The sequence below is a fragment of the Grampus griseus genome, assembly GCF_964374135.1.
Source record: "Grampus griseus genome assembly, chromosome: 20".
Taxonomy (NCBI): domain Eukaryota; kingdom Metazoa; phylum Chordata; class Mammalia; order Artiodactyla; family Delphinidae; genus Grampus; species Grampus griseus.
In genome coordinates, this window is record NC_139014.1 from 43625281 (window position 1) to 43638859 (window position 13579).

The 13579-nt window shown below is 50.7% G+C and overlaps 1 protein-coding gene across 4 annotated transcripts in view; it reads right to left on the bottom strand.

Moving 5' to 3' along the window:
- Window positions 1-13579, bottom strand: part of SHISA6 (shisa family member 6) — a gene marked incomplete at both ends in the record, with an annotated part of 242819 nt that overhangs the window by 205706 nt on the left and 23534 nt on the right. The window lies entirely within an intron of this gene.

Genomic DNA, 13579 nt, shown 5'->3' on the forward strand with positions numbered 1-13579 from the left:
TCACAATGGCTTTTTATACGGAGGGTTTGTGGTTGAAGGCATCACACAGCCCCAGCCACTTTCCGGGCCACGCAAGGACACTGATCGCTAATGGGCCCCCACAAGCCATTCTTCTCTAGTGAAAGAATTCCCATGTTTTAACTGGTCACGTGGTCACCCAAAATAAAGACTCCGCTGGCTAACGTGATATAAGTGGGAATGGTATGGCAACTTCAAACTAGTATTCTTAGAGAAATGCAGTATAATCTTCTTGGCCTTTACTCCCTCCTGATGGCTGGAATGCAGGCGTGATGGCATGAGCTGGAGCAGCCATCTTGGGCTACCACGTGGAAGCCACATGCTTAGGAAGCCAGAGGAACCAGATATAAGAAGCTCCCTTATACTGTAGAGTCACACCATGCCTGGACTGACTTCTTTCACAGGAGAAAGAGAACCTTCTCTTTTGTACCAGCAGCTGTTATTTTAGGTATTCTGTCGTTTGCAGATATATACTTACAATTGCTGCCTCCTGTCTGATGTATTAGGTAAGAGCATTCATTCTGTCATTCATTTATTCAAGACGTAGTTGTTGAATGACTACTAAGGGTCAAGATATGTGCACCATGAATACAGTAAGCAAAGCAGACATGTTCCTGTCCCTGACGCACTTAGAGTCTAATGGGTCATTACTGACGCTGCTTAGTTATGGTGAGATAAATCCACGGCTAAATTCAGGTCTAGATCCCTGGGAGAAAAAAGCCTGTACATGCATGTATATGTATACGTACCCTATGGGGTGTGTGTGCGTGTGGAGAGAGCAAGCCAGATTCTTTGACTTCCCTTATAATTGCTGTGGCAACAGCCATTGGACAGCCCAGCTCAGCTCAGCTCATCTGCCAACACTCAGACCCTTCCTAATTTTCTTTTGGCTACGAGTTCTCAGCTATTCGTTCCAGGTCCTTGCACTGGCCTAGCCATTCTCATCAACCATTCACTCTGGCCAAAATCTCTGAAGTCATCTGTGACTCCTGTCTTGCTGTCATACCCTCCATATAATCGATTAGCAAATGCTGTCACTTCTACCTTCAAACACATCCTGCACTCCTCATTAGATACTAGTATTGCAACAAAGATGAATTTCATAAATCTAGTCATTGTTTCATGGTGATGGAGGAGAACATCCTTGAATTTAGAAGATACACGATTAGAGTAGTGGGGAGTGAAGAATCATGATATATCTGCAACTTACTCTCACATGGTTCCGTTCTGATGACGCTGATTGCTGAGGCAAATGTTAACCACTGGTGAAGGGCATACACGTGTCCACTGCATCATTCAATCGCTTGAAAATATTCCACTGGTTTAAAATTATTCAGTATAAGATGTTAAGAATAAATAAATAAGCCCTGAAGCTGAGTCTTTCTTAGGTCCTGCATCCTGGGTCCAAGCCTCCATCTCTTTCCCATCTCCTGGATGGTGCAATAGCTTCCACCTCCTCCCAGCATCTCATTCCCTCCGTCTTTGCCCGTCCAGGATCTGTGCTGAACCACAGTGAGGACCAGAGTGATTATGTAAAACATCACTGCTCGGCGGCAAGCCCTACAACACTCCATATCACACCCAGAATGAAACCCAAGACCCTCACGTGACCCGTGAAGCCCCAGCTCTCTGACCTCCTCCACTACTGTGTCTCCACCCTGGTTCTCTCCGCTCCAGCCACTCTGGTCTTTCCGTTCCCCAAACACACCTGGCAGCGCTCACCTCCACCCAGCACCTGGTCACACGTGGTCTGTTCTCTGTCATTCAGGTCCCTGCTTCAGTAATTCGACCAGTAATGGGGTCTCTTCTTCAAATCAGGCTTCTTCCCCCCAATCCCCATCCCTGGCTACTCCCCTTTCCTGCCCTACTTCTCTCAAAGCGCTTACCATTACCTGATTTTGTGTTGTGCGTTTATGAGTTTCTTTTCTGTCTCCTCCATCTGAATGTAAGTGCTGAGACTAGGGACTTGGCTTTGTTCCCTCCCACATCCCCGGTGCCTGACACCCAGTAAGGGACCAAAATTGTTTTTGTACGAACGAAGGGATCAGTGTACCTTGAGTCCCACCCTGACCTCCCCCTTTCCTTCCTCCCAAGTTGCTGCCAGGGGCTGTGTTCCTCGTGCCTCCGCCTCTCTGCACCTCTCACCTTAGACCCTCACAGGCCTCCTCTGCGAGCCCCCTTGCAGGGTGCAACCTCACCCCACCCCTAACCCCCATCATCATCCCAAATAAGCCATATGGTACCTCCCCAGCAGGCACTCCCGCCCCTTCCCACGTAACTACCGCCCCTCCCAGGGACACAGCCCTTATGTTTAGAGAAGGAAAAAGAAAAGTCTCCTGCTCGGAGCAGCCTTCTCCAACAGGACACGTTGTTCCAGTTCCTTCTGGCCTTTGCCCCAGTTCTTTCATCACCACTGCTTGTTTACAGAAAAGCCACAACCAACAACTCCAAAGGAATTGATGACCCTTAAGCATCCCTGCCTTCCAGGCTCTTGCGGCTCCCAGGTCACCGGCCAGGGGCACCCTCGGCCATCCCGTTTAATCCTACCATCCTTCAAGGCACTCGCGCTAACCAGGCCTGCGGACCTTCTGAACACGTGGCTAGTTCTGGTGAGGCATCTGTATGGCTGGTTATCTCTTTACTGTATAGGCTGGTCTTTCTGCTCCCAAATTTAAGCTCCCAAGGCGGGGTCTGTGTCTTATCCACCTCCTGGCGAAGCACATGGTGGGTGCCTCACATCTAGTGATGGGTGGCTGGATGCCACCTCCTCTTCCATCATTGGTCCTAAATATCCTTTACTGTGTGGGATGGACTTGGGGCTCCCTGGGGAAAAAGACCCCTAATGCCGCTTGGATAGAGGCTTGGTTCCCCTTGCCCTGGGAGCTCTCACCCTTTGCAACCCCAGTGCCCGGCCGTGCACCCGCTGCCTCCGGTCCTTTGGTCACTGGTCCTGCCGGCCCAGGGCCCTCCTGCGCTGTGCTCTGTCGGTCCGCGGTTTTGCCAACCCGCCGAGGTCGCTGTGAATTCTAACCCTGTCCGCAGCGCTACGGCCTTCCTTCTTCCCTGCACTTTGATAACCGCCAGAACATATTCTAAATCCTCCTGCTTCCTGGGCGTGGTGAGTAATGAGAGGGCCAGCTCAGCCAGCGGCCCTGCCCGCTCCCCGGCCATATGGTGAGATCGGGCTCCGTCTGGCCCCCATGCAGGCTGCCTCCCCGGCCAGGCTGCCCGAGCTTGTGCAGGTCCCAGGCAGGACCAGGCCCTGGGGGCCCAGAGGACGTGTCGGGCACAGCTGGCTGGCCAGGGCAAGGGCAGTTCCTCGGACTCCTGCAGGCTCTGCTTCTCAAGGCAACCCTGTGCTGGGAAGAGCCATCACCCAGCATCCCACCCAGGACTGGAACACAGCTCAGGACTCACTCTCTAAATGGCTTTAAACTGTGAAGTAGGAAGGAAACCTTCCGCTCATGACCAGCCTGGCACTGAAGATGGAATGGTGATTTGGCCGCATCTGGGCTCTGACCCCGGGGGTCACAGTATCCAAAGAGGAAGACGAGTCAGTGTAGCCACTAAGCAAGTGAGCTCAGGACCGGGCCGCCTGGGTCAGATCCACATCCGCCGCTGACAAGCCGGGCCCCAGGTACCGGCTGCCTCACGGCTCCCAGCCCTGCAGCCCCCATCTGCTGGGGCGTGGGAGGACCCACAGGGTCAGCCCTCAAATGCCAGCTACTCTCCCCAGTACATTCTCAGAAAGGGAAAACCTTAGAAGTTGCTAGGCCGGCGCCCCCAGCCCCCAGCTGCAAATGCCCAATGGCTCCCCCCACCCCGCTGCTTAAAGCCTCCTGGGGTGAGTGCCCCGTTTGTGGTCTGTCCTGGAGCTGAGGGGCTGGCGTCATGAGAACATCTGCCCCGGGGCTGAGCACACACGGCCTCCTCCAGCGCCCTCCCTGCCAGCCCAAGTCCATGCATCAGGCAGCCAGGGCCGGGCGCGGACCCACGGCCAGGGGACAGGCTCCACGGAGCTGCAGGGGCTCCCGGGGCCCTGTCTGCACCTCCAGTCAGCTGGACCTCAGGGCATGGGCTCTGGGGTCAGACTGCCCACCTTCAGAGCCCAGAGCAGCCCCTCCTGGTCGTGTGACTGGACAGGCTTCTGAAGCCCCCGACCCTCAGTCTCCCCGTCCGCAAAAAACGGGGCCTGACCATAGGCGGCCTGCTCGGGTCACTACAAGACTTAAATAAGTCACCGCGTGGAAGTTTCTTTAAAAAGCACTGTACGTTGTGAATATCTTTAAAGACCAGGGTTCTCCGGCTTCCTGGCAGCCGCAATCCTCCCCTGGGGCGCACAGGGCATGGGTGTCTACAGCAGGACACACTAAGGACACAAGCCGGTCACCCCCCTGGATCTGGATCCGAGGGTTTTTTTTTCAATGCAATTGGAAAACTGCCGTTTCCAGAGATACCGACTGATTTGCTCTGTTTGTTCAGACCAAACAGAGGGTCAACTACACCCGCATGACTCTCTCACATGACCTGCTGTTCCCCACGTGGGACATATTGGTCCTTCTGACCCAAACACAAGATTTCTAATGTGTGGTTCACAGCTTGCGTGTGCCAGGTCCTGAGATGGGCTGACGGTGGACGTGTCCTAGGGGGACCGCATAGCACAGAGGTCCAAACCAGGGCCGACGCCCTGCACCCACTCCCCCGACTCTGCAGTGATGGGCGCCGGGGGTGGGGGGTGGGGGGCGCTGACCCAGTCAGGAGTCAGGGGCCATGAAAGGGAAGCCAAGACCTGGGAGAGAAGGAGGAATAGGGAGGCTGAGAGTGGACAGAAAGAATGTTCCAGACAGAGCGAAGAGCAGAGCATCGTGTGTAGCCTGGGAAGCAGAGAGAACTCGCCCCCTAGGAACCGAGTGGGTCTGGGTGGCCAGAGCTTTGGCTTTGGTGGAAGAGGGGTGAGAGGCCCATTCTAGCAGCAGAGCCTGCTCCCCGGATCCCCAGGGCCGCCCGCCGAGCTGCGGGGAAGGGGATAGAAGCTGGAGTGCTGGGGCCGAGGGGTGGGCGGGAGAAGCGGAAGCAGAGGCAGCGGGTGTAGACAACTGTTTTGCAAAGCTCAGCTGTCAAGGAGAGAAGCAGCAGGCGGGAGGGTGTGAAACGGAAAGAGGGCTCCCCGCCTGCATTAAGGTGGGGGGAGCACACTGACACCTAGAGGAACTGAGCTGGTAGAGATGGGGGGCGGGGGGGTCGTGGATCAAGGGAGCAGGTCGTCTGAGGACCAGAAGTAAATGGGATCTGAGACACAGTGGAAGAAGGAGATGCCATCAGCAGACGTAACCTGGGGGTGTCCACACCCAGGGAGACACTTAGAACCCTGAGTCTGTCATTATGGGGGTGCTGGCCACCCCTCCTAGCAATGCATCACTTGTAATACAGGAAGCACGCTTTCTACATCATCACCTGGGTGGCAGATAAAACCACCAAGAAGGTCAAGCTGAGGACCCTGGTCTCCGCCAGGACTTGGTAATTCATCAACCCTCTTTAGGACCACTGACTCCCCCACGGCATCCTGGTGAGGGATGTGTCCCTATTCACATGTCACATGGAAGCAGAGGTCCCCTGGAAGGTGCCTGTGGCTGGCAGAGAGAAATGAAGAACTGGGGTCGACACACTACAGCCACGGGCCCAATCTGGCCCACCGTCTATTACTGTAAACAGCGTTTTATGGGAACACAGCGGTGCCCACTCTTTAACGTATCACTGTGGCATAATCGAGTAGTTGCAACGGAGATCTTACGGCCGCAGAGTCCAAAACGTTTACAATCTGGCCCTTTTCAGAAAAAGTTCGCCAAGCCCTGCTGAAGAGCCCTGGACTAAGGTCTATCCGCTTGTCCAAGCTCAGGTGGGATGCGGGCCTTGGATTGTCTGATTCAGCAGGCTACTGCTGCTGCATCTTGCCTTCTTTATCAGGAGGGTGTCTTCTTGTGGAAGAAGAAATTCGACAAAGTTCTCTCATTAACCCACCTTGATATTAGCAATGCTAACTGGTTATCTATCCTGCTTCTCAACAGAGCCCACGTCCACTACTCGGCAACCAAGGTTGTCTTATTAAACCAGACATCAGATCAGCATAGACAACATCCACACTCTACCCTGGCCTCCAAAACCCTGCGCGACTGGCCTGTGTCCACCCCTCTGTTCTCATCACACACCTGCCACTCTACCTGTGTCTGCTTTCTGTTCCTTGAACAGGCCAGGTTTGCTCATGCCTCAGGGCCTTTGCACGTGCTGGTCCCTCTGCCTAGAATGTTCTTCCTCCAGCTCTCTCCAAGGCTGGCTCCTCCTTGTCAGCTGGGTACCAGCTCAAATGCCCCCTCCTAGGACCAGACTATCAGAAGTGCCCAGGGCAGGGGGTGGCGGAGGGATGGAGTGGGAGGTTGGGGTTAGCAGATGCAAACTATCATATATAGGATGGATAAACCACAAGGTCCTACTGTAGAGCACAGGGAACTCGATTCCATACCCTGGGATAAACCATAATGGAAAAGAAGATGAAAAAGAATGTACGCATGTGTATAACTGAAGCACTTTGCTGGACAGCAGAAGTCATCACAGCACTGGAAATCAACTGTACTTCAATCAAATAAAACCTGTTTTAAAAAGTGCCTTCCTCTCCCAGCCTTCCTCTGACACATCAGCTGTCCGCTTGTGTCCTGAGCATTTCGCACCCTCTGAAGTTATGTACTTGTTTACTTGATGTCTCCTCCGTTACAATGTAAGCTCCCCAAATGGTGAGGATTTTTGCTCAAGACTGAAACTTGAACTCAGGTAGACGCTCCACACCCTTAACAGTTAAACCAGCCCTAACCCAAGTCGACGGGACGCAAAGCACATCTGTGACCCACAGAGGTAATTTCACACTCCTTAGTCGTCAGGTTAAAAAAAAAAATGAAAAGAAACAGATGAAATTAATTTAATAATAGATTCTATTTAACCTGATAAATCCAAAACGTTATCATTTCAAATGTAATCAATACAAAAAATGATGGAGCTATTTTACATTCTTTTTTTCACACCAACTCCGAAATCTTGTGAGGCTCTGAGACACATTTCAAGCACTCAACAGCCACATGTGGCCTGGTGCCCGACAGAGAGAGTGCAGTCTTAAAACAGTGTTTTCCTCTGTCAAATGCCGCCTGATCACTTTGCATTAACACCCACTTAATCCCCACAGCAGCCCTAGGAGGGAAACACAATTATTAACCCCATTTTACAGACAGGCAAATAAAGGCAGAGTCTGGATTCAAACCAGACAGTCTGGTTCCACACTCTCTGCTTTTATCCACCATCGAAATGGCCTTTCATTCTTGGCTGAAGCCATGGATGAATCCAGTAACAGGAGAGGCCCCACAGCATACAGCCTGAAGCCCAGGCTTGGGTTCTAATCCTCCCCCTACCAATGACTATGGATGTGACCTTGGGCAAGTTCTCCTATCCCCCTGTCCTCAATCTTCCCATCTGTAAAATGGGAGTAACAACGATAGCACTTCACAGAGCTGTGCTGATCCAACGATGCAATGTCGGTAACACACATACAATGTCGGTAACACACATACAATGGTACTTCATGTTAACTATATTATAAGCACCAATCAGTGTTACTCTGTTATCAGGCATTAGTGATGGCTCTTCTCGCCTACCAGCCTTGACTCAGTGAACTTCCTGGGTTTTCTGGACCCTGCAAGGAGGCGATAGTAATAGCGACTGCCCCACATGGTTGCTGTGGTCAGCCTTCCATCCACCCTACATCATCCCCGGGCAGAGATCTGCTGGGACCAATGGCTGCAGGAACAGGGCATGGGGTAGAGGGAAGGGAGGTGATGTAACATCTGGGCAGAGAATAAGGAGACTCCACTTGGAAAAGGCCAACAGCAGTCCACGGGGACAGTGTCCAAACAACAGGTACAGTTTGGGGAAGAGTGACGGAGGATGGCCAAGGGAGATGGAAAAGAGGCAGCTGAGGACAGAGAGGATGGTCATGGTGATGATGGAGACGAAGACAGCTACCGAGCCCGGGCTCAGAGCCAAGCTGGGGCCGAGACTTAAAACACGGGGGCCCTTCCATCCAACTTTCTCAATGGCCCCGTGAGGAAGGTGCTAGCTATTCTCATGTCCCAGAGCCAAGAGTCACACCCAGGTCTGTTGAGCTGCACACACCACATTCCATCTCCAACACTGGAGCCCGGGTGTGGAGGCCTGGCCCGACCACCTCCCACCTGGGTGACCTCCATGTGCTTCAGCTTCCTCCGAGGCCAAGGGCAGGCTCGGTCAGCTGATCTCACCATCCCCTTAGAGCTCTGAAGTCTCATGGGGCAATCAGCTCAGCCTCTTCTAGGATAAGACAGTCCTGTTCCCCTGGGGATGACTGAGCAAAGAAAAGTCCCATTGCCCATTAGGGGCTGAGGTTGACCAGAAGTTTCCCAGAGTTCAGGTGCATGGTCCAGGCTGTCGGGCTTTACCTGCAGCCTTAAACCTGTTCCTGGGAAGATGAACTCAGAGCTACCTGTGCTTCTAAGACCTCTGTAAAGAAGACTTTCTTGGCAGAGTGAACAGAATGGGCAGGGCCCCCGGGTGTCAGCCTCTCTTGAGCCCAGCCAGGGAAGCAAAGCTCCCAGCCTCTGGCCACACTGAGCCTTGGAGTCCTGGATTGGCCCCAGATGGGAGGAGAGAAGCCACGGGGCTTGGGGAGAAGCATGGGCACTGGAAACCAGGGCCTCCCAGCTCAGCTCTCCACTGGATGACCAGCCCACGAGGCTGTCAACGTGACCAACTCCTTGCTAATTTTGCAGACAGGGCAGCAGAGGGGCACACAACCTTGATGAGAGCTCTGTAGCACTCAGGTAGGTAACGGACACCTACAGGCTGGCTCCTACATCCATCCAAGTGAAGGGCCATCTTGTCATTCCCTGCAAATAGTCACTGAGCAATAACGCTGATCTTCCAGGCAATGTTCTTGGATCTGAGATGCCACAGCGAATATAAAGACAAAACCCTTGCCTACGTGGAGCCTACATTCCGGTAGGGACAGAGACAATAAACCAGTGAACGTACCAATATATGATGTTAGACGGCGTAGGGGCTCGGAAGAAAATAAAGCAGGGGACAGGAACAGATGAGGAGGTTAGGAAAGGTGGTACCACCTGAGCATCAACTTTCACAGCACAAATATCTGGTGCTGGAAAGTTTCCGGCCACAAAACAGGGGGGGAAATACCCCGAGGCGAGAACACGCGCAGCGTGAGGAGGGTCTGGCGTCTGGATCCCAGAGAGAAAGGCAGAAGGTAATAGGAGCTGAGCTCAACAGAGCAGCAAGGGGCCGGGCCGCGCAGCGCTGTGACTGAGAGCCCCTCCGTCAACTGTCCAGCCTTCATTCTTGGTCTCCGCGAAGCTTGGAATCGTGCCCCTCGGCTCCCTCGGTCTGCTGTTAACGCACGCGGCTTTGACAGCGGGCAGATGACTGACGGCCCGGATACACAACTCACAGTGGTGTGTAGCTGGGGCATAAGTACTTACTTCCTCCAGCAGACGCCACTCTTGATCATGGGAAGTTGGATATCAAGGCTCTGGAAACTTAATACACGAAGTCACTGCTACAGCAAGGGATGGGTACACCACTCTCCCCCCAGCTGCCCCAAGATAGGCTCTTTAGGAGTGAGTCAGGCCAGGTGGACACGCAAGGTCCCCACTCCTTCCCATCTATGAAGCCCACCGCGAGCCTCTGAGATCCTGGGCTCAGGGGACCTGCAACTGCAGACGTGATACGTTTCCTGATGCCTGGCTCTGCTTGGCCTGCTAATCAATTCTGATAGTCGGCACTTGGTATCCACCAGATTGGTTCTAGAACTGCCACGGATACCAAATTCCACAGATGCGCAAGTCTTACAGTTAGCCCTCTGTATCTGCAGATTCCACATCCGAGGATTCAACCAACTGCAGACGGTAAACATAGTAAAGGATCCAGGGTGGTTGAATCCGTGGATGGGGGGCCAACCATATGTCTGCTTGCGCCTGCTGCTGCCCAGGTGTCCCCATTCATAGTTGCAGACTGACCCCATCCCTCTCTCAGATGAGCCCAGGCCCTCTGCTCCATCCTGCCCACCTGCCATGGAGAGGACTTAACCCTGCAGCCCAGTAAGAAGGACCAGCCAACCTCTATCTTGATGTGAACTCGAGTCTTGATGTGAACTCAAACTCCACAGTCCCCGAGGATGTTTGCCTTATTTGATCATCTCCCTCTAGCTCTGGTTCTCAGTTTGCTGAACAATGGAACCGTGTGGGAAGTTTTTGAAAAATGCTAATGCCTAGGTTCTAGCCCAGACCAATTAAATCAGAATCTTTGGGACATTAGTATTAATGTCCCAAGAATCTTTGGGACGTTAGCATTCGTATTCTCAGAATATCCTACATCATTCCAATGCACAGTCAGGGCTGATGCTCGCTGTGCTAAAGGGATCTTCTTCAACTTTAATGTGTGTACAGATCACCTAAAGATCTTGTTAAAAGGCAGATTCTGAATCAACAGGTCTGGGGAAGGGCCCAAGCGTCTGCATTTCTAACCAGCTCTCATGGCATGCAGTCACTACTGGTCCATAGACCACACTTTGAGTAGTGAGGGTCTAGAGGCAGCCAGATTTGTGGGGTGGGAGATGGAAATGGGCTTCACGGATTTTCTGGGTCCAAAGTAAATGTCCAGTATTGAAGCTCCTTTTAAAGTTGGAAAGGGATTTCTGAAAGAGTTAGGTTAGGGTCAAGGGCTCTTATAGAAGGAAAGAGGAATTTTCTGCTAATGTGGAAACGGGAGACCCTATACCTAAGAAACGCTACAGGATCCGTTGTGTATTGTAAATAAAGTACCTAACAGACTACCCAGCACATAGTGGGTACCCCATACTCATGGTACCATTGTTTTTATTAAGACAGGACCCTCACTCCATTCCCTAAACCAAACAAAAAATATATATTTTTGTTTGGTTGGTTGGTTTCGGTTTGGTATGCTTTTGACTTGCAAGAGCTCCGTAAAGCCCTACAAGCCCTTCCATCCTCAGAGGATGTGCCGCAGGCAGGGGCCAAGCACAGAAGGCTTGGGGCCGGGGGCTTTCATCCCAGACACGACCTCATGGACCCTGCCTGGTCTAAGGATACCAGTGCCTTTATTTCTCTCATTAATTTGATTTGCTTGCCGTGAGTGGGGCAAAACTCCATAGCCCGGCCATGGCTAAAATTGAGGTTCGGTACAGTAAGGACCTATTTTAAGTGCTCTCCTTGGTTTAACTTATTAAACAACTCCACACAGCAGGTACTTTTAGTCTCAAGGGCAGATGAGGAAACTTAGACAAAGAAACTTGTCCAGGTCACATACATAGCAATGTGACGGGCTCAGAAGACACACTGAGACGCAAATGTCAGAGCCCATGTTTTTCCAGGGCTTCTCAAATTTTACTTGCTATGTGATCTCATGACAATGCAGGTTCTCCTTCATCGGGTGAGATGGAGCCTGAGATTCTGCATTTCTCACGAACGGCTGATGTGGCTGGTCCTTGGACAGTATTTTGAGTAGCAAAACTACTCGTATGCTATGATGCCTCCTGGGATTTCTGTCCTCAAGATCCCTCTACAAGACTCTTGCCACCATTCTCCTATGATCAGTGATCTGTGGATTTGACCAGTGGCAAAAATCACAGTAAATCACCACTTTGAACACCTATACAAAGTTCTGTTTAGACTTCTGCTCCAAATGCAGTCTTCTGTGGCGAAGGATCAGCTATTCGGAAAAGCAGCTGTGTCCATTACAAGCTGTAGATGTTGCAGATAGTTATGAAATTGCTTTTAAATATAAGCATCACCACTGAGAATGCTTTCTGGGCCAGGGAACAATTCCCATCTCTAAAAGCCAAGTAAAGAGTTCCAATTTGAGAAATACATAGGAGGGATTTCTCAAAACATAGGAGTGAATCATTTAACTTTAAGCTTCTCTTCTCAGATTAACAGAGGAGAGGATGTATATAGGAACCAGAAGAAATGACAAATCTTCCCTCCCTGTGAAAGGCATTTAAGGGCAAATCTAGACCATCCACTTAATCAGTCTGGACTCAGTGGCTGGGAACTAGCTGGTTTGTGAATAAGACAGAGAAAATTGGAATAGAGAGAGATGAAGGTAAGCTCCCAGGGGTACTTTGGGTACCAGAGTGACCTGAAGTTCCAGAATCACAGACAACGTTCTGGAGGAGCCTGACTTCAAAACATTAGTTAGAATGGCACCTTTCTGCAATTTCCACAGCCCAGTGATTCCCAAACTCTGCTCCATATTAAAATCACCTCCTGCTCAGGCCATGCCCCCACATCAATTAAACTATGATCTCTGGGGGTGGGGCCCAGGTACCCTTAATTTTTAAAGCTCCCCAGGTGATTCCAATGTGCAGCCGAGTTTGAGAACTACTGGCAAAACCTTTCAGTGTCTTCCTTCATTAAATAAAGGAATCCATCTGGACGAGTGGTTCTTTATTCTGTCTTGCATGTTAGAATCACTTTCAAGTGATTTTTAAAAATACTGCTGCCAGCAGCATCCCTAGAAATTCTGGTTAATTTGTGAGGCCCAGGCACCAGCATCATCAGCATTTTTAAGAGCTTCCCCAGGTGATTCTACTATGCAGCGAGGGAGACAACTACTGGTGTCAGGGTTTTTGCCCACTTCTTCTATTGCTTACATTTTCAACATCTATGATATTCAGGCTAAAAATGCATCTTAGACTTTTTGAAAAGGTGGATCTCTCATCCTTACTTTTAAGTCAGGGATTTTTAACTTCAGAAAGGGTCTATGAATCCCCTTAAATCCTATGCAAAATGTTGGATGGATATATATATTCATATGTATATATTTGGGGGAGGCGAATGTCCTTAACTTTTATCAGAGTCTCAAATGACTTAACTCTTATTACCTTAAAGGCAAGTATGTGATTTCTGATTTAATAAATTTAAGAAAATTAAAGAATGAATGGAAAACCAATTTGGTTTCAACAGCACATCTGCTAGTTTGAATTTGGGACACTTCTATTGCCACCTAGTGGCTGCATATCTTTATTGCAGGTTTAGTTCAGACCATATAGCCCATCCTTTGAAAAGCTATAGGGTGACAGATGTGAAGATTTCAAATCCAAGTATCAAAGCAGAAGCTGTGTCTGAGACTGGAGTCAGTAGTAGACTGGTAATGCTCACAGTAAGAGATGAGCTCCCCACCTGCACTTATAAGGAGACCATCCACCCAGATACTTTGGATTCATGTCCCAAACTGGATTAGGACACTAGGGTTTCTAGACTTGACCATTGTTACCTACATGCCTCAGTTTGACTGCCGGCTTGCTTTCTTACCAACCGTATGTGCCTGGGAAAATTACTGAGCCTTTCTGTTCCACACATAAAAAGAAGATAATACAAGCACTTCTAAGATTGCTGTGAAAAATAAGTAAGACAATACACGTAAAATGTTCAGCATAACCCTTGGTACAGCACAA